This window comes from Leuresthes tenuis, unplaced genomic scaffold (assembly GCF_036924035.1).
Source record: "Leuresthes tenuis unplaced genomic scaffold, fLeuTen1.0.hap1 SCAF_24, whole genome shotgun sequence".
Lineage (NCBI taxonomy): Eukaryota > Metazoa > Chordata > Actinopteri > Atheriniformes > Atherinopsidae > Leuresthes > Leuresthes tenuis.
The window spans coordinates 10,264,017-10,279,211 of record NW_027325378.1 but is presented as its reverse complement, the minus strand read 5'-3'; positions in this window follow the sequence as shown (position 1 = coordinate 10,279,211).

Genomic DNA, 15,195 nt, shown 5'->3' with positions numbered 1-15,195 from the left:
CAGGAGACTCCCTTGTTCTGCTGGGGGACTTCAATGCTCACGTGGGCAATGACAGTGAGATCTGGAAGGGTGTGATTGGGAGGAACGGCCCCCGATCTGAATCAGAGTGGTGTTCTGTTGTTGGACTTCTGTGCTCGTCATGGACTGTCCATAATGAACACCATGGTAAATGGTAAATGGACTTGTACTTGTATAGCGCTTTTCTAGTCTAGCTGACCACTCAAAGCGCTTCACTACATGCCGCATTCACCCCACTCATACACATTCATACAGCACGTCTTAAGATACATAACTACGTGCTTTCTAAGCATTCACACACATTCATACCCCCAATGATACACTGGGGGAGCAACGTGGGGTTCAGTGTCTTGCCCAAGGACGCTTCGACATGTATCCTGGGTAAGCCAGAGTCGAACCACCGACCTTCCGATTGGTGGGCGACTGCTCTTCCTTGAGCCATGTTGAACCATGTTCAGGCATAAGGGTGTTCATATGTGAACTTGGCATCAGGACACCCTAGGTTGCAGTTCGATGATCGACTTTGTGGTTGTATCGTCGGACGTAAGGCCGTATGTCCTGGACACTCGGGTGGAGAGAGAGGCGGAGCTGTCAACTGATCACCACCTGGTGGTGAGTTGGTTCCGCTGGTGCGGGAGGATGCCAATCAGACCTGGCAGGCCCAAATGTATTGTAAGGGTCTGCTGGGAACGTTTGGCGGAATCCCCTGTCAGAAGGAGCTTTAACTCTCACCTCCGGCTCCAGCTTCAACCATATCCCGGGGGAGGTGGTGGACATTGAGTATGAATGGGCCATGTTCCGTGCCTTCATTGTCGAGGCGGCTGACAGGAGCTGTGACCGTGAGGTGGTCGGCACCTGTCGTGGCAGCAACCCCTTAACCCGCTGGTGGACACCAGCAGTGAGGGAAGCCGTCAAGCTGAAGAAGGAGTCCCATTGGGCCTTTTTGGCCAGTGGGACTCTGGAAGCAGCAGATGGGTACCGAAAGGCTGAGCGGATCGCAGGCTCGGTGGTTGCAGAGGCAAAAACTCAGGCCTGGGAGGAGTTCAGTGAGACCATGGAGAACGTCTTCCGGACGGTCTCAGGGGGGGGGAAGCGGCTCATTGTCAACACTGTGTAAAGTTGACCTCAACTAGAGACATTGTGAGTCAGTGGAGGGAATACTTCGAGGACCTCCTCAATCCTGCCGACACGCCCTCATAGGAAGGATCAGGAGGTGCACCTTCAGGGGACGACCTCTACTGGGACGAATTCATAGACACGTATGGCTGCAGCACAGCTCATTCACTCCAGTAAGAACGTCCATCTTACTCAAAGTCGTCATACACATTGTCAAAATTTGATAAATATCCTGCCATGTTGCACATAACTAGCAGTAGCAAACTTCGTGTGAAGTTAGCCGACTGTCACAGAGCAAGGAGTAAATAAACTGTGCTCCAGGGGAGCATGTGGATGAAGTCGTCCCAGTAGAGTGCTTGTGTAGAAATCCGTCTGTTAGGTCTCCTGTAACCGCAAGTAGCCACATAACAGCACCTATGAGCTAACAGAGCGATAGTACACGTTCGTTCATTCATTCTTCTTAAAGTATTGGTGAAATAAAGACAGATAATGCCTTATTTAGAGGCTGCATCGTCTCTGCCCCGTTCACTCCGTTATATGGATATACGCCGATCGCGAGTTATCTAAATAGCTTCCGAAGGACGCCAACTTGCGCCAAACTGTTCTCGGTGAGCAGATAAACGTATTTCATGCCAGAAATAAGGTCTAGGTTTAAAAATATTGGAGTTCCCCTTTAAAAGACAGAAAACATGACATAAAAAAATTTAAGTATATCATCTTACATCTGTGGGTTTCATGAAAAGACAGTGAAGTAATGTGATAAACTGTGATAAACATTTGTTTCCTTTCAACCATCAGAGAGAAGATAACCCCTCAGGTAAATAAATACAAGTCTTTGTTAAAATGATTAAATCCACATATTGAACTTCTTGTTTGTGGTGCTTTGGGTGTTAAATGCAGCTACATATATAAACAATCATTTAACCGATATACACTGCCAATAATTCATGCAGAACCAGGTTCGTTAAAGTTTAGATCCATCTTGAATAGATTGATCAAGTGATCAGCCGCCCTGACAGAGGCTTAAACAGCATATTGACTTCCAAATACTCAATATGACGATATGTCTTTGCTAGTTTGGGTGTTTCCTGTGAGCGAGATATCTGTTAACCCCATTATCCAGGAAACATATGAAGTGAGCCAAAGCACCTACGGGCAGGCAGTGTTGCAGCGTCATTTCTGGCACTCTGTTGCCTGGGATTTTTAACAGGATTATTTCACAGCAATCCAAGAGTGAGCAGAGAAAATCCTGGTAGCTAAATAAATCTGTGGGAGCGCACACAAACACAAGATTGCATTTGAGAACAAGAACAAAGGTTGAGGTAAAGCAGAACATATTTGCACACAAGCAAGGACTTTTTTGAGTGTGAGGGCAGATTTTGAGAGAGAGACAAGCATGATATTTGAGCATGAAAACCAAGCAAACCTGCTCACAAATAAGAAAAATATCTTCTTTTGATGAAAAATGGTGAAATACTGCTATAGTTATTATCTAATTCAAGGGTACTGTTCCTTCTGGTGAAGACTACCAGAACATATTCTCCCATGATAACATCTAGTTATGATGCTCCGTAGGCATGTGTCAGCTCACCACTGCTGTTTACCATCTATACCAATGACCATGTTACCACAGTGTCAATCTGATGATGCAGCAGTCGTGGTACTGATAAAGAAGGGAGAGTAGCCAGACTTATGTGTGGATTTGGACAGGGTCAATAAAGTGTTACAGTGGTGTGGACAGAACTTTTATACTGTTAATACAATAAAATACAATAAAGATTATTTTTGGATACATATATTCAAGTGATTATGAAACCATGTAACGCATGCAGATGCTGTATTGTCATGTCCCCACCATGTCAACATTGATTGTTGTAAGGTATGGCAGATATTTCTATTAAGGAGATTCAGATCAGAATAATTTTACCTCTATCTTGAACCTGTATACAGTCTTCCAAACACAGATTGTTATGCCCCGCCTAGGAGTAATCAAAGCACAACATAAATGTGACCCATCTTCCCAACCCCCAAGCAGCCACAGAGACATTATTTAGAATTTAACATGACAGTTTATTTATAATAAAGATATGAATATAATGTCAACTTGAAGAGAAGATTACCAGACTTCAGGGAAGGCCAAAACAACAAACAAACCAAACTATCTTCACAAGAGAAACTAACCTAAACAAAGCAACTTAAAAACAAAAGACAAACATTTACCTCCCTAGACTAACAAATCAGGGGGAAAATAATATGGCAGCCCAACCCTACAAACTCCAATATACAAGATGATTCAACTATGAACAGACTTGTGGCAACAGTGTGGCTGATTGGGAGGAGAGGGAGATGAGTCCCCCTGCCATCGTCATCCCAGGTCTTTATTATGAATCCCACTCCACAGTAGCCAATCCTCCACAGGCCCTCCAAGTGCCCGCCAATCGGAGCTTGGCACCTGCACATCACAATTTGCACAAAGTTGATGAAACGACAACATGAGTCGTAAAAAGATGTACAAGTATTTGTTGAGACATTTCCTTGATACAGTATGGGAAAGATTCATGATAGAGAGAGGCTGAATATGCAAAGAGATTTGTTCCAATATCTGTGTCAGCCCTAATGAGGCAGTTTGATGTGAATAACTGCAGGGCAATTATTGATCTGCACCAGAGGCTTGAAATGATAATGATGTAACCGGCATTTCTGTGATGAGGGGCTAGTTTTAATTTGAATATTAAACTGGATTTTTTTCAAAGAGAAAGAATTACTTGTTTTAGTATATAATATTTGAGTATAAAAATATTGGTTACAGTCATGTTTGGCAGTTGTTCTAGATGCACATGTCAAACTAAAGCTTTAGCATAATATTATAATGGAGTCTTACGTGGTGTAAGACTTTGTAAAATATTAATAATAATAATCATAACATGTAGCATTATAAATGAGCCACTTTTTTCAGTGATGAAGAGGAGGTTGCCTGGAATGGTATATCATTTGAATGCAACACTGCTCCCAAATGCCCACACAAATGGCTATTTCAATTCTCACAATGTAATTCTTTGTATGAAAGGGTGTAGGTGTATCCCTCTTAAAAGCTGGCATGCTGTTCTTGTTTACTGTCCACCACAGCGATCTAAAACACAAGAAAACCTTAAATAGATGGAGTCCACCGTGTAACAGCAAATGAATCAAAGGCAGTGAGCTTGAGATGATCGTAGAAAGGCTTTCCGTGGAGAGATCAAAAGTAGAGCATTTCTGCACCTGCCAGTGACTGTGTGATGCGTGTCAGGGTTTGCCAGCTCACCGAGGAAAAAGAGACCACACACCTCCTGTCATGAAGGGGGCCTGACACAAACACTGGAGGACTGATGAGTCTCTGCACACATCAGGGCTGGTTTATCAGATCTTATTTGTAAGTAACTGGTTTTTCAAGGTTTGGTGCAATGCAGTAGAAAGGTATAGGATTAGAAATGTATATCATTTGTTGAGGTGATGTGTGCAGGTGTTTCATTCAAGAGAGTGTCTTTTCATTTGAGGCATAAATGTCACATCCTTTCTTCTTATTGTCCGAGTATGAGGAAAAATGTACATATTTGAATTGTTACCAGCTGGAATTGTTTTTAGAGTGGAAGTCTATGTGTGTGTGTGTCATCAGGACAAAATAGGGTCTGAGAGGCTCCCTTTGTGAAAAGGAACTACCTCAATTTGAGACCAACACAGCTGTGCAAGAGCCATTCAAAACATGATGTATTCGAGATCAAAATGAGGGTCTAGTTTTGGTTACTCACAAGTTGGTGCACTAACACATTGATAGGTGCCAATGATTGTGTGAACATGTCACGAGATGGCCTGCAGTTTTCCCTCTTTACCTTTTTCCTCTGTAGAACAAGTATTGGAAAACAAGACAAAAATCAGAGGAATCCAAACTCCATTCAGTGTTAGCCCTTTTGGTGTTTAAATAAAATGTTCTTCCTTAAAAATTATTAAAAGACTTTGTAGATCTTTATGTTTTTCACATATTTGTGACAGTGTCACACTCTGAATTAAACAAGAAACAAATAAAATTAAAAAAAACTGTGATTGGAGACAGAACATCTCCATTAAGATAGGTGGAACTGCCCAAGAATGACCAGAAGCTGAATTATATAGCCGATAACACACTGGTCACAATAATATCAGACATATTAATCTGTACATTGTGATACGGTTTTTAGAATTTTGCACATGACTGTATCATGTATCTGTGTGGTAAAGCAAAAAGCACAAGTTTATTCTGCACATCTTTTCAGGTAAATTAGCTGTGAAATCTGAAAAGATGCTTGTTTCGCTTAGATATTAAGACAATTTTTTCTTTGCAGGTTTTTTTTTTTGTTTGTTTTGCTTTGTTTTTGAAGAGACCAAAAAACAACACTATATATATATATTTCTTTCCTTATGTTTATGTATCCCTCCTACAAAGTGGATAGACATGACAAAAAGAGTTTCTACAACAAAAAAAATAAATAAGTGATGAAATTGATCAGTATATTGATTCACCCAAAGTCGAACAGCAAGTCTGAGAAAAACTACTATGGTGGATACACAACTTGGATGCACTCAAACTGCCCTGCTGTGTGGCCTATAACTCAAAGCAATATTGACGTCAGAATTTATTTTAAGTGGTTGTCTTTTAATGTATCCCGAGTTGTAACAGACTTAGGGAAAACTTGTTTTTTCTTACAGTGGATGTTGGACTTAGAATTACTTGCAGACAAGTCTCATATTAGATCAATTTATACCCACTAAAGAAGTGTTTCCCAACACTCATCCTCAAAGCACGCTAGCCTGCGTGTTTTCCATGTTTTGCTGCTCCTGTACACCTGAATAAAATAAATGGGTCAGAACTGAAAGAGCTTAAAAAGCTGGAGAGCTGACCCTTAAATTTCAATTAAGCATTTTGGAGCAATAACTCGCAGGAAAACATGCAAGGCTGTGTGCCATGATTGTGTATTCTTTCATATTGCGTTGCTTTTTATTTTTTCCACACTGTATTTTTTTAAATTGTAAAACTTACAAAAAACTTGTTGATTTTAGTGGCACTTCCTGGATGAATTCATGTAAAATAAAAACAACATATACCACCAAAAATGCTTACATTTTTAAATCAAAAGGTAAAAAGACTTCAAATAAGCAATAAATAAGAATTATTCTTTTAAGAGCACAAATTAGATGAGCTTTAATTAAAAGTATTGACGCTGCTTGGTACATCTGCACAGGTGTTCTCACTTCAGCCTGATTAGATAGAGACGTGCATGAGAGGCTGATTCCATCTGTTTATTGGGAAACTGAAAATAAAGATTTCTGCTGTTAATTGAATCTGTGCTTATTTTCACTGACCAAACTTCAGTGAATGTTTTTCACAAACAGCAGGTTTAAATTTTACATCCAAAATACTCCTTCAGTTCTCCAATCACCAGTAAAGTGAGAGTATACAAGTATAAATTAAAGTTATTCATGTAATTATCAGGCGAGTTTAGCGTGGGTTTGGGGATGAATATATTAGAAACATGCAAAACCTGCTCTGTGAGAACGTCAGCTTTTTAAAATTTTCCTTATCTTATAAGATAAAAAAGTGGGGGTGTAGAAGTACTTCTGAGTAGTGAGTGTCTTACCTACAGCAGAGAGTCGTCAGAGGGCTCTCAGTTTGATGAATCAGATATGAATCCTGACAAATAGACTCAGCTACAACCTCAGGAGGTCATAAACAGAGCAATTTTTTTATCATCTAGAACCACTCAAAGCTAAAAAATTTCATAGACGTCCAATTGCAAGCTTGTGGATTTTTAGATCGCACTACTTCTGCATCAAATGACAAACCAGATAAGCAGTCTCAGTCCTTTGTAGGTGTCTGATATAGAAGTGACATATGTAAAAATATAGAAGTAATGTAAAAATCCACAATGAAGAGTTCATTCAAATTATTATGAAACTTTTGAGGTTTAAATTGTATTAGTTAGTGAAATATTGTTCTTTAAGTGGCCCAGTTCTAGGTAGGTTTTAGCTTCAGTTCACCCATCAGGAAACCATCTGATTCTCCAGACTGAGAGCTCTCTGTCTGCTCTCTATCGCAGGTAGGACATTTTTTAAAGAAAAGCTGAATATCCCTTTAAGTACTTATTTGATTGCAACGTTAAAGTCTTTTAGGACACTGTTATTGATATTATTAAAAAGAAAAGAGCCAGCTGCACTTTTATACAGCACTTTCAAAATGATAGTTAAGCTTTGTATCAAATAACATAGCTGTATCAAAGTATGATACAGCTTGTTTGTCTCTTGTATGACATGATCCAAAACACAACATCACCAATGTAGATACCATAGCTATGTGATAGCTGTACACTTCTGAGTCACAATAACTGGAAGCTTATCTTGTTCTTTCACCTGTGCCAACACACAAATGCAGCTCACTCTTTCTGATTAGATCTCTGCTGTTCTGGGGATTATAGTATATTATGTCATCAAAACATAACCAAAGGAATGATAACAATGTTAAATATTATCTGTTATAGCTGCAACAAAATAATAATGTGCAATAGCTGTAGCTGCACATAAGCAGATGATAAGAGGCCTCCTATGGCATTTTAAATGGAAATGCATGTGGGTGTTATATGAGTGTATGAGGGCTTTATACAGAATTCCAGTGTTGCACCCCCGGGCCTCAGTGCTCATTGTCATGCCTTACTGAAACACTTTAATGGAACAAAGCCACTGTCTGTGTTATTAGTTAGACATATATTATTTTTCTTATGCTGCTGCTGCTGAAAGGGTGTTCAGTGCAGTGAGCAAACATACTGAGGAACCCAGAAATTTGTATCATATAATATACACAGTGGTGTTTGAAAGTTTGCAAATCACCACGGGTTTTATATTTTTGCTTAGATGTTACCTAAAACATCTGATTTTATCAAGCCCAAAAAAAATTATGAAGAAACCTCAGTTTTCTGAGGCAATGGTACCATAGGATAAATCAAATAAGACATATCTAAGAATGGTAAAAGTATGTGAACCTCTGCCTTAAGTATCTGTTGTGATGCCCTTGTGCATAAAAGGTTAATGTTAAGATAAGGTTCTATCTTTAATGCTTCAATTATTATTTTGTGCTTGCAGCACAACCAACCCTCTGTTGAGATACATTTACAGATACATTTTCTGACTTTTTCCAACAGAGTTCACTGGTATAATTCAGAATTCCACCACAGAGCTCCATCACATTGCAAACACAGTGACAAATAAGACAGACAACTATGCACACTCAAAACCTAAGATCAATTTAGAATCACCAATTCACCAAACATGGGTTTTTGTTTTTTAACTGTGTGAGGAATCAGGAGCACCCAGAGAGAACCCATGCAGAACATGCAAACTCCAAACAGAACAAAACCCTGTAGGGTTTCGAAACAGGAACACCCTTGCTATGAGGCGACAGTGCTAATCGCCACACATAATGGTGAGGAGTACAATAAAATAGATAGGTAATGGGGATGTAAGACTTGTGTGACTGTTAGTATTGGGTGACAAAGAACAGATCTGTGGGTCATATCTCTGCTGAACAGTCTTGCTCCGTGTCATTTGAACACAAAAACAAGTTCCTTCAAAAGAATGCAGAATGCTGGCAAACTTCAGTGGGCGCTCATCAGCGTGTTACACCGAATGCCAATTTGTTGACATCCTGCTGGAGCCGACCTCCTCAGCACTGATGCATTTTCAGCTCTGAAAACAACATCCCCATTATTTTGAGGCAAGACAATTGAAATATGAGGAGAGATGTTCTTGCAAATTGAAAAATGTCATTGTTAAACCTTGACTGAAAGGCTCCAATTTTAATTAGCCAAGAATGAGGATCCCTCAGGACTTTATTTTCAATTTCCTAATGACTGTTCTTAACACATTTAATCTCCTCAATCTGTTAACAAGTTCTTATTTGATTAAAGAATATAATCACCTTTATTCCTTATTAATCTAAGAAAGTTCAGTCACTCATTTGCTCAAACTTTCTTCAGCCTCAAGGACTTAGATTATACGTGTGGCGTCATGATTACATTTCTCAGCTCACCTTTTCCTTCTGTTTGCTCAGGATGATTAATAACACACCAAGAACACACACTCGGAGTGTTGCTGGTACATTTTTCCTCTTGTACATTTGGATACCTCAAGTGAATGATAAACATAGCACATATGGGTCTCCTCTTGACTCCCTGAATTCAATTCTACGATCAGGGCTTTTTAGATTCACCACAGCTCAGCTCACAAGCACTCAGGCGTAGATAAAAGTCTCACCGCTCTGAAGCAGGTTGGGGCTGAACCAACTCATCAATGGAACCTAAAGGAGAGTGTGATGCTCTCCATTAAGAAGTGCTTCGCTTTTCCTCCAGCATGAGGATGTAGGCGAGTTTCTAAATATGTGAAGATTTATGAAAGAGCTTATGGAAAAGAACAAAAAGCATAGCTGGTCAGGGTTAGATGGGATCCTATCTCACTCAAAGAGGAATGACGTCAAGCAGAACCACTTCACAGTCAAAGCAGGGTTTTTGATATGTATATTCACTGAAATTATCATCCTTGCTTCACTATCTCATGATTTCATTATCTGCAATTAAATGACAAGAGAACTTTTGCAGTAATTGCTGCAATTACAGGATAGGTAGTGTCCATTAGCATTTTGCTTCTTTCATGATTTAAATTGGCCTGCAAACCAACGATTGTAATAGGAATATGAGGAACAATTAACTTTAAAGGGAGGATAATGACAGAATGAGTAGAAAACAATTTAGCTGTTCATGCAACAATAGAAGAACAGAAGATATATTTTATTTGTGGCATCCTGAGAAAAAAACAGTCCAATTTTACATGACAGGACAAATATTGAATCGATCAAAGCAATTCAGGGGAAATAAGAAAAAGCCTTCAACAGTTCATTGCTGTGCCTTAAAAAAACACATTATTCTTTAAATTCATTCACAGGTAATATACACTCTGGAGTCAATGTTGGAATGGAGAGTCCATCTTCTCTGACCCCTCTAGCCACCAGATGAGCTGTTATCGACAAATATCTCTGTCATCTCAGTTGACTCTGCTGGAGTCCTTGAAGTGAGTCGAATGAGAGCTCAGCAAAAAATTGAAAACGTCTGGCCTCACTTAGTTCGAAAAGATTTCTCCATTTTTGGATGATGTCTGTGCCTCAATTTAAGTGACAGTCTTGTTTCTCCAATTTCCAATTTACAGCAGAGCTGCAGCGAGAGAGCAAAGTGTTTAATTAGCTAGTTTATGAGATTCGTGTGAGTCTCTGAAGGTTTCCAGTGGGTTGTCAGATTTAAATTAGCCTCAGAGTTTCACATTTTATTTAATTAATGTCTCAGACAAGCTAGAATTGAAGGACACGTGATTATGTCCTGGTGCTACAACAACACAGTCGTGCATTTGTGGCGGATGTGATGAGAGAAACTAAATTAATTATCCAGTGAGACCACTAAATAATGTTCTGTCAGAGCAACATAGTCTCTTGGTATGCTTTCATTCTTAAACAGTCTAAAACATTTGGACACCCCTGACTCTACAGCTTAAAACTCAACCATGTGATTAGAGTACCGGAGGCATTTAAGAGTGAAGAAAATATGTCAAAAAGCTGTTTAATTCCACTTTTATTGACTGTAATGACGGTGCCATCTGCTGGTTAGTTGTGTGCAAAATCCCAGCTCTGTGTTTAACCTTATCCCACCACTAGGAGGACACGGCACTACTGTATACAGCATGCTTAATCCAGCCAACGGAGACCTAGCTCTCCTGATAAGATCTTATGTTTTGTTTCCACTTTGTTACAGATAAAGCTGTCCATTCTCCCACACACAATTCAAACTTATCAGTGATTAGATAATACAGTGATACATGCGGCCTCTCACTGCCACACAGTGACCCTGCTATATCTGCTGCTCTTTATCAGAAAAAGTAACAACACCACTCTTGTGGTATGACTGAAAAACTTGTGAGTGATAACATGATATGATTAGAAAACTCATCTCTTAAAAGTGGGGAATCATTCACTAAAACATACAAATAAATTCTGGGTGAAATTTGCAAGTAGTGCTGTAGTTGATAGAACACATTCAATGAAATGTGATTCCTCTGAGCGCTACATATAAGGACAATGTCATTTTTGATAATCAGTAAGTAAGTAGTCTACATAATTTATACTCACTGAGCTCAAACAACACACCCATCCACAACAACAATAATTAATAATCAGAGTCCTTGCCAATGAACTGTTTTTTTAATGTTTGTATGTCCTTTTGGACATGCCGTTTTTTTGGTGGTTGCTTGTGAAAGTTACTGGTGAGGCTCGGTACAAAATCCATAAAATAAACACAGTTCCTCCCATGGCCTTAGAATTGAAAAGCAGCTCTGTGAGTCAAGGCTGAAGACACAATTTAAAACGCAGGAAAATCGCACACAATACATCAAGGCTTCAGCTCTGACAAGTGCACAGCAGGATAACAAGGTCAGTGGTGGGCCAGTTGTACAGTATGAGACATACTGTTCAAATCCTGTGACTTTCATAATCATGTGATGTCAGTGAGTGGCACAAGTGTTAATAAGCTGTATAATCAAACAGTGGCATCAAGGTTTTGAACCCTGACACGCTGGGAGATCAGGAAATCTGTTCGAGTCACAATGAATGCATTTTCTAGTCTAACCATTCACTCAGCCTGTGGACTCTTTACCTTGAATTTTAAGCTATTTTCACAAATCATTATCAGTTGAACTATTGTAAAACTTACACTTTCTTTGTCAAGGAAATATTTTTTGCAAAACTTTAAGTAATAGTTAAGATATGTCACACCTTTCCAGTGAAGTGGTGTTGTTTTTCTCTACATTTCAAGGGTCAAGTGGAAATCTTCGAGGGAACAGTAAACAAGGCCAGTTTACTTTTTAACTTATACTGCGTTTTTTCCCACACTAATCGTCTTTGGCAACAGGGTGTTCAGCGCTTCCCCTGATATGAGGCCACCACACAGCGTTAAACATTAAGCTGCAGACAGACTCAGCTAGTTCACAGTGCAGTAAAATGCTTAATTCTGTACAACCTGATATCCAGGACAGTCAATGAATACTTACTAGAGACTGGGAAAAGATTTAAAGACAACCAATGTTTTTGTATCACTAATTAATCATTTTAAAAAGATTTCAGTAATATACTTAGTAATGAGTACTAATATATTATTATATTAAGTACAATCTATACTTTTGTCAAGGGAATTTTGCTTATATTAGTTTGTCAAATGATGAATGTTTTTAAATCGGACTGTAAAGTTTGCCAACAAATGTTCCTACTATGTTGACAGACTCTTTTTTGTCATTTCTGGAAGTTACAGTCAGAACACACCAAAAATGATTAAATTTCAGTTTCAAGTTGAAAAACTAAGCAGGATTCGGCTGAATGACCAGGATCAGTATTGCTATGAATACTTGTCAGTAACGACACATTACACAGATTTTTGCATGTACAAAGTACCAATATGTTCACAGATTAAGGTCATACAGTACTATGTGTGCAACTGATTTAATGTGGCAGATTTGCTAACAAATCACTCATTATTGCGGCCATGTTGGGTTTTTAGGTCAGGTGAGGTTCCTTTGACATTTCAAATTGAAAATCCAACTTGGAGTTTAACTCTGCTTGTACGAACTTCTGGAAACTCCAGGAAATTCTGACTTCCAAAGTTAAACTTGAATGTGCTATGGATGGATTATCCTCATTGCTGCTCTTCAGTTGAACTCCGAACCCAGATCTTTAGTGTTCATTGTAGGAAACTTAAAGAAAGTCACCTCAATTTATATTTCTGGCTCATAAAGTCAGATGAACCTCATCAACACCAACCTTTTAATCCAAATGGTTACCTCACACATAATAAGTGGTGAAAGCTGGAGTATTTTCCTTTGTATTTGTACTTTTCTCAACTTTGTGTCATATAAAATCCCATAGCACTGTCTAATCTGTATCTGGGAGTATAACAATACATACTGCAAATCCAACTCTTTGTTGTTCTTCTTTTTTTGACTTGGTAACTGTAACGCTCTTTCAGTCTCTTGCATCTCCAGTCCACCAGTCATGCTGAAGTGTCCTTGGCAACAGTAGGGGGACAGTGAACCTAACATTGGCACCTTGGTGTTCCTCAGTGTTACTTTGGAGTCACCTGATGAGACCATTAAACTGTCGCCGCCGAACAAGAATATAGTAGTATAGTAAAACAAGAAAGCCTCTCCTTCTCTGCCTCTACATACAGGGATAACATAACGTATCGGTCGTGATGGTGCCTTTCGTTTGCAAGGCCAGACGAGCTTTCTAACAAAGACAATTCAACCAAGAGACTTTCATAAGCTATTAGTCATGAACCCATCTATCTCGGTGCTCTCATGGGGTGAGCTGCCCTATTATTCACTGTCTATGAAGCAGCTCCAGGATCTGCCTGTCATCAACCCCATGACTCATTTCTGTCTCCGTGCAGTTTTGCTTGAGGACAAACATGTGAGGAATATTTTTGCATCATCGTCCAACTTCTGACAAACTCACTTTTCTGCTCACACTATTTCCCTCCGCCCTCAAATACACACAAATGCACCCACTGAGGGACCAGCTATGATTGGTCAAGAATGACATCTGAGTAAACAGCTGGGATCATTCAGGCTGCTTATTGGCTGTTGAGCTGTGCTGTTCCTGAGCACCAGCTCAGCTGGTTTGAATGGAGCTTTTGTGAAAATATGCTACACAGACACAGTGGGAAGATCACAAACATATGTCTAAAGCAGTCCTAACAAAAGCCCTACTGCAAAAGTGTTCAGTTATTGAGGTGTTCAATAGAGGCTAGTTCAGCATTACGGCATTTAATACCCTGGTAATCCCTTTATTATACTGCTAAAATCACAAAGTAATTCAAATTGTAGAGACATTAACACACTAGAGCGGTTTCCTGGAACGAAAGTTAATGAGCCAAATGTTTTTTTCTTTATAAGTGAGATAAAAAGTCAACAGCAATAAGCTAAGCATTGGGAAGTGGGTAGTTGAATTTGACATTTCAGTAAACTACAAAGCAAAGCAGAAAAGATTTTTAAAAAAGAGGAAAATCGTGTATTTAAAGGTTGCATGATGGTGTGGTGGTTAGCTGTGTTGCATCACAGTTAGAATGTTCCCGGTTTGAATCTCGGCTGAGCTTTTCCATGGAGAGTTTGTGTGCGCTCCCTGTGCTTGTGTGGGTTTTCTCTGGGTACTCCGGCTTCATCCCACCATCCAGAAACATAAAGAACAGAACAGAAAAACAGAAATCATAACAGTGCGTGTTGAAGCACATCCACAAAACACAATTTAATTTCAGAAAACGCTACAGAAAGATCCAACAACGGAAGAACAGAATCGTTCAAAGCATGTGGTTTCTGAAGTGCTACTTTTTTATGTAGTTTTTTGTCATGTTATTGTACTTTGAACCTAAAGAATGACTGAAACAAATAATAATAAAAAAAAGAAATTATTTATCTTTGAAACATTCTCATCAATTTACTTGCAAATGGTTTTCAAGGTGTTTGGCAGGAAGATCGTTGCATGGGACAAAAAAATGGGACAGTTTTTCCTTTTATTTAGGCAGTTTTAGGTCTTCCAATAGATTGAATTAATTTTGATGCTGAGAGCGGGGATCTGTAGGGCCACAATACCACCTGCAGCTCTCCTTGTTCTTCATTTTGCTGAAAAAAAAACAACCAAAATTAGGAGCAACCAATAAGAATCTAAACAAATTGAGAGTCTAAAACAGTTGCTGAAGCTCCTCGCTTGTAAGATTTGCTCAGCATTTAGAATGTAAACAGAGGAATTGAATCCATACTAATAAAGCAATCCAACAAAGTCAGTTGTTTTACATTTGTTTATGCTCACACTAAGTGAGTGTTTGCACCAGCTACATATTTATCATACAAATACGAAAGCTGTTAATAAGTCTGCTCATCCACCTGTGGGCACAAAAAATTTCACTAAACATCATACTG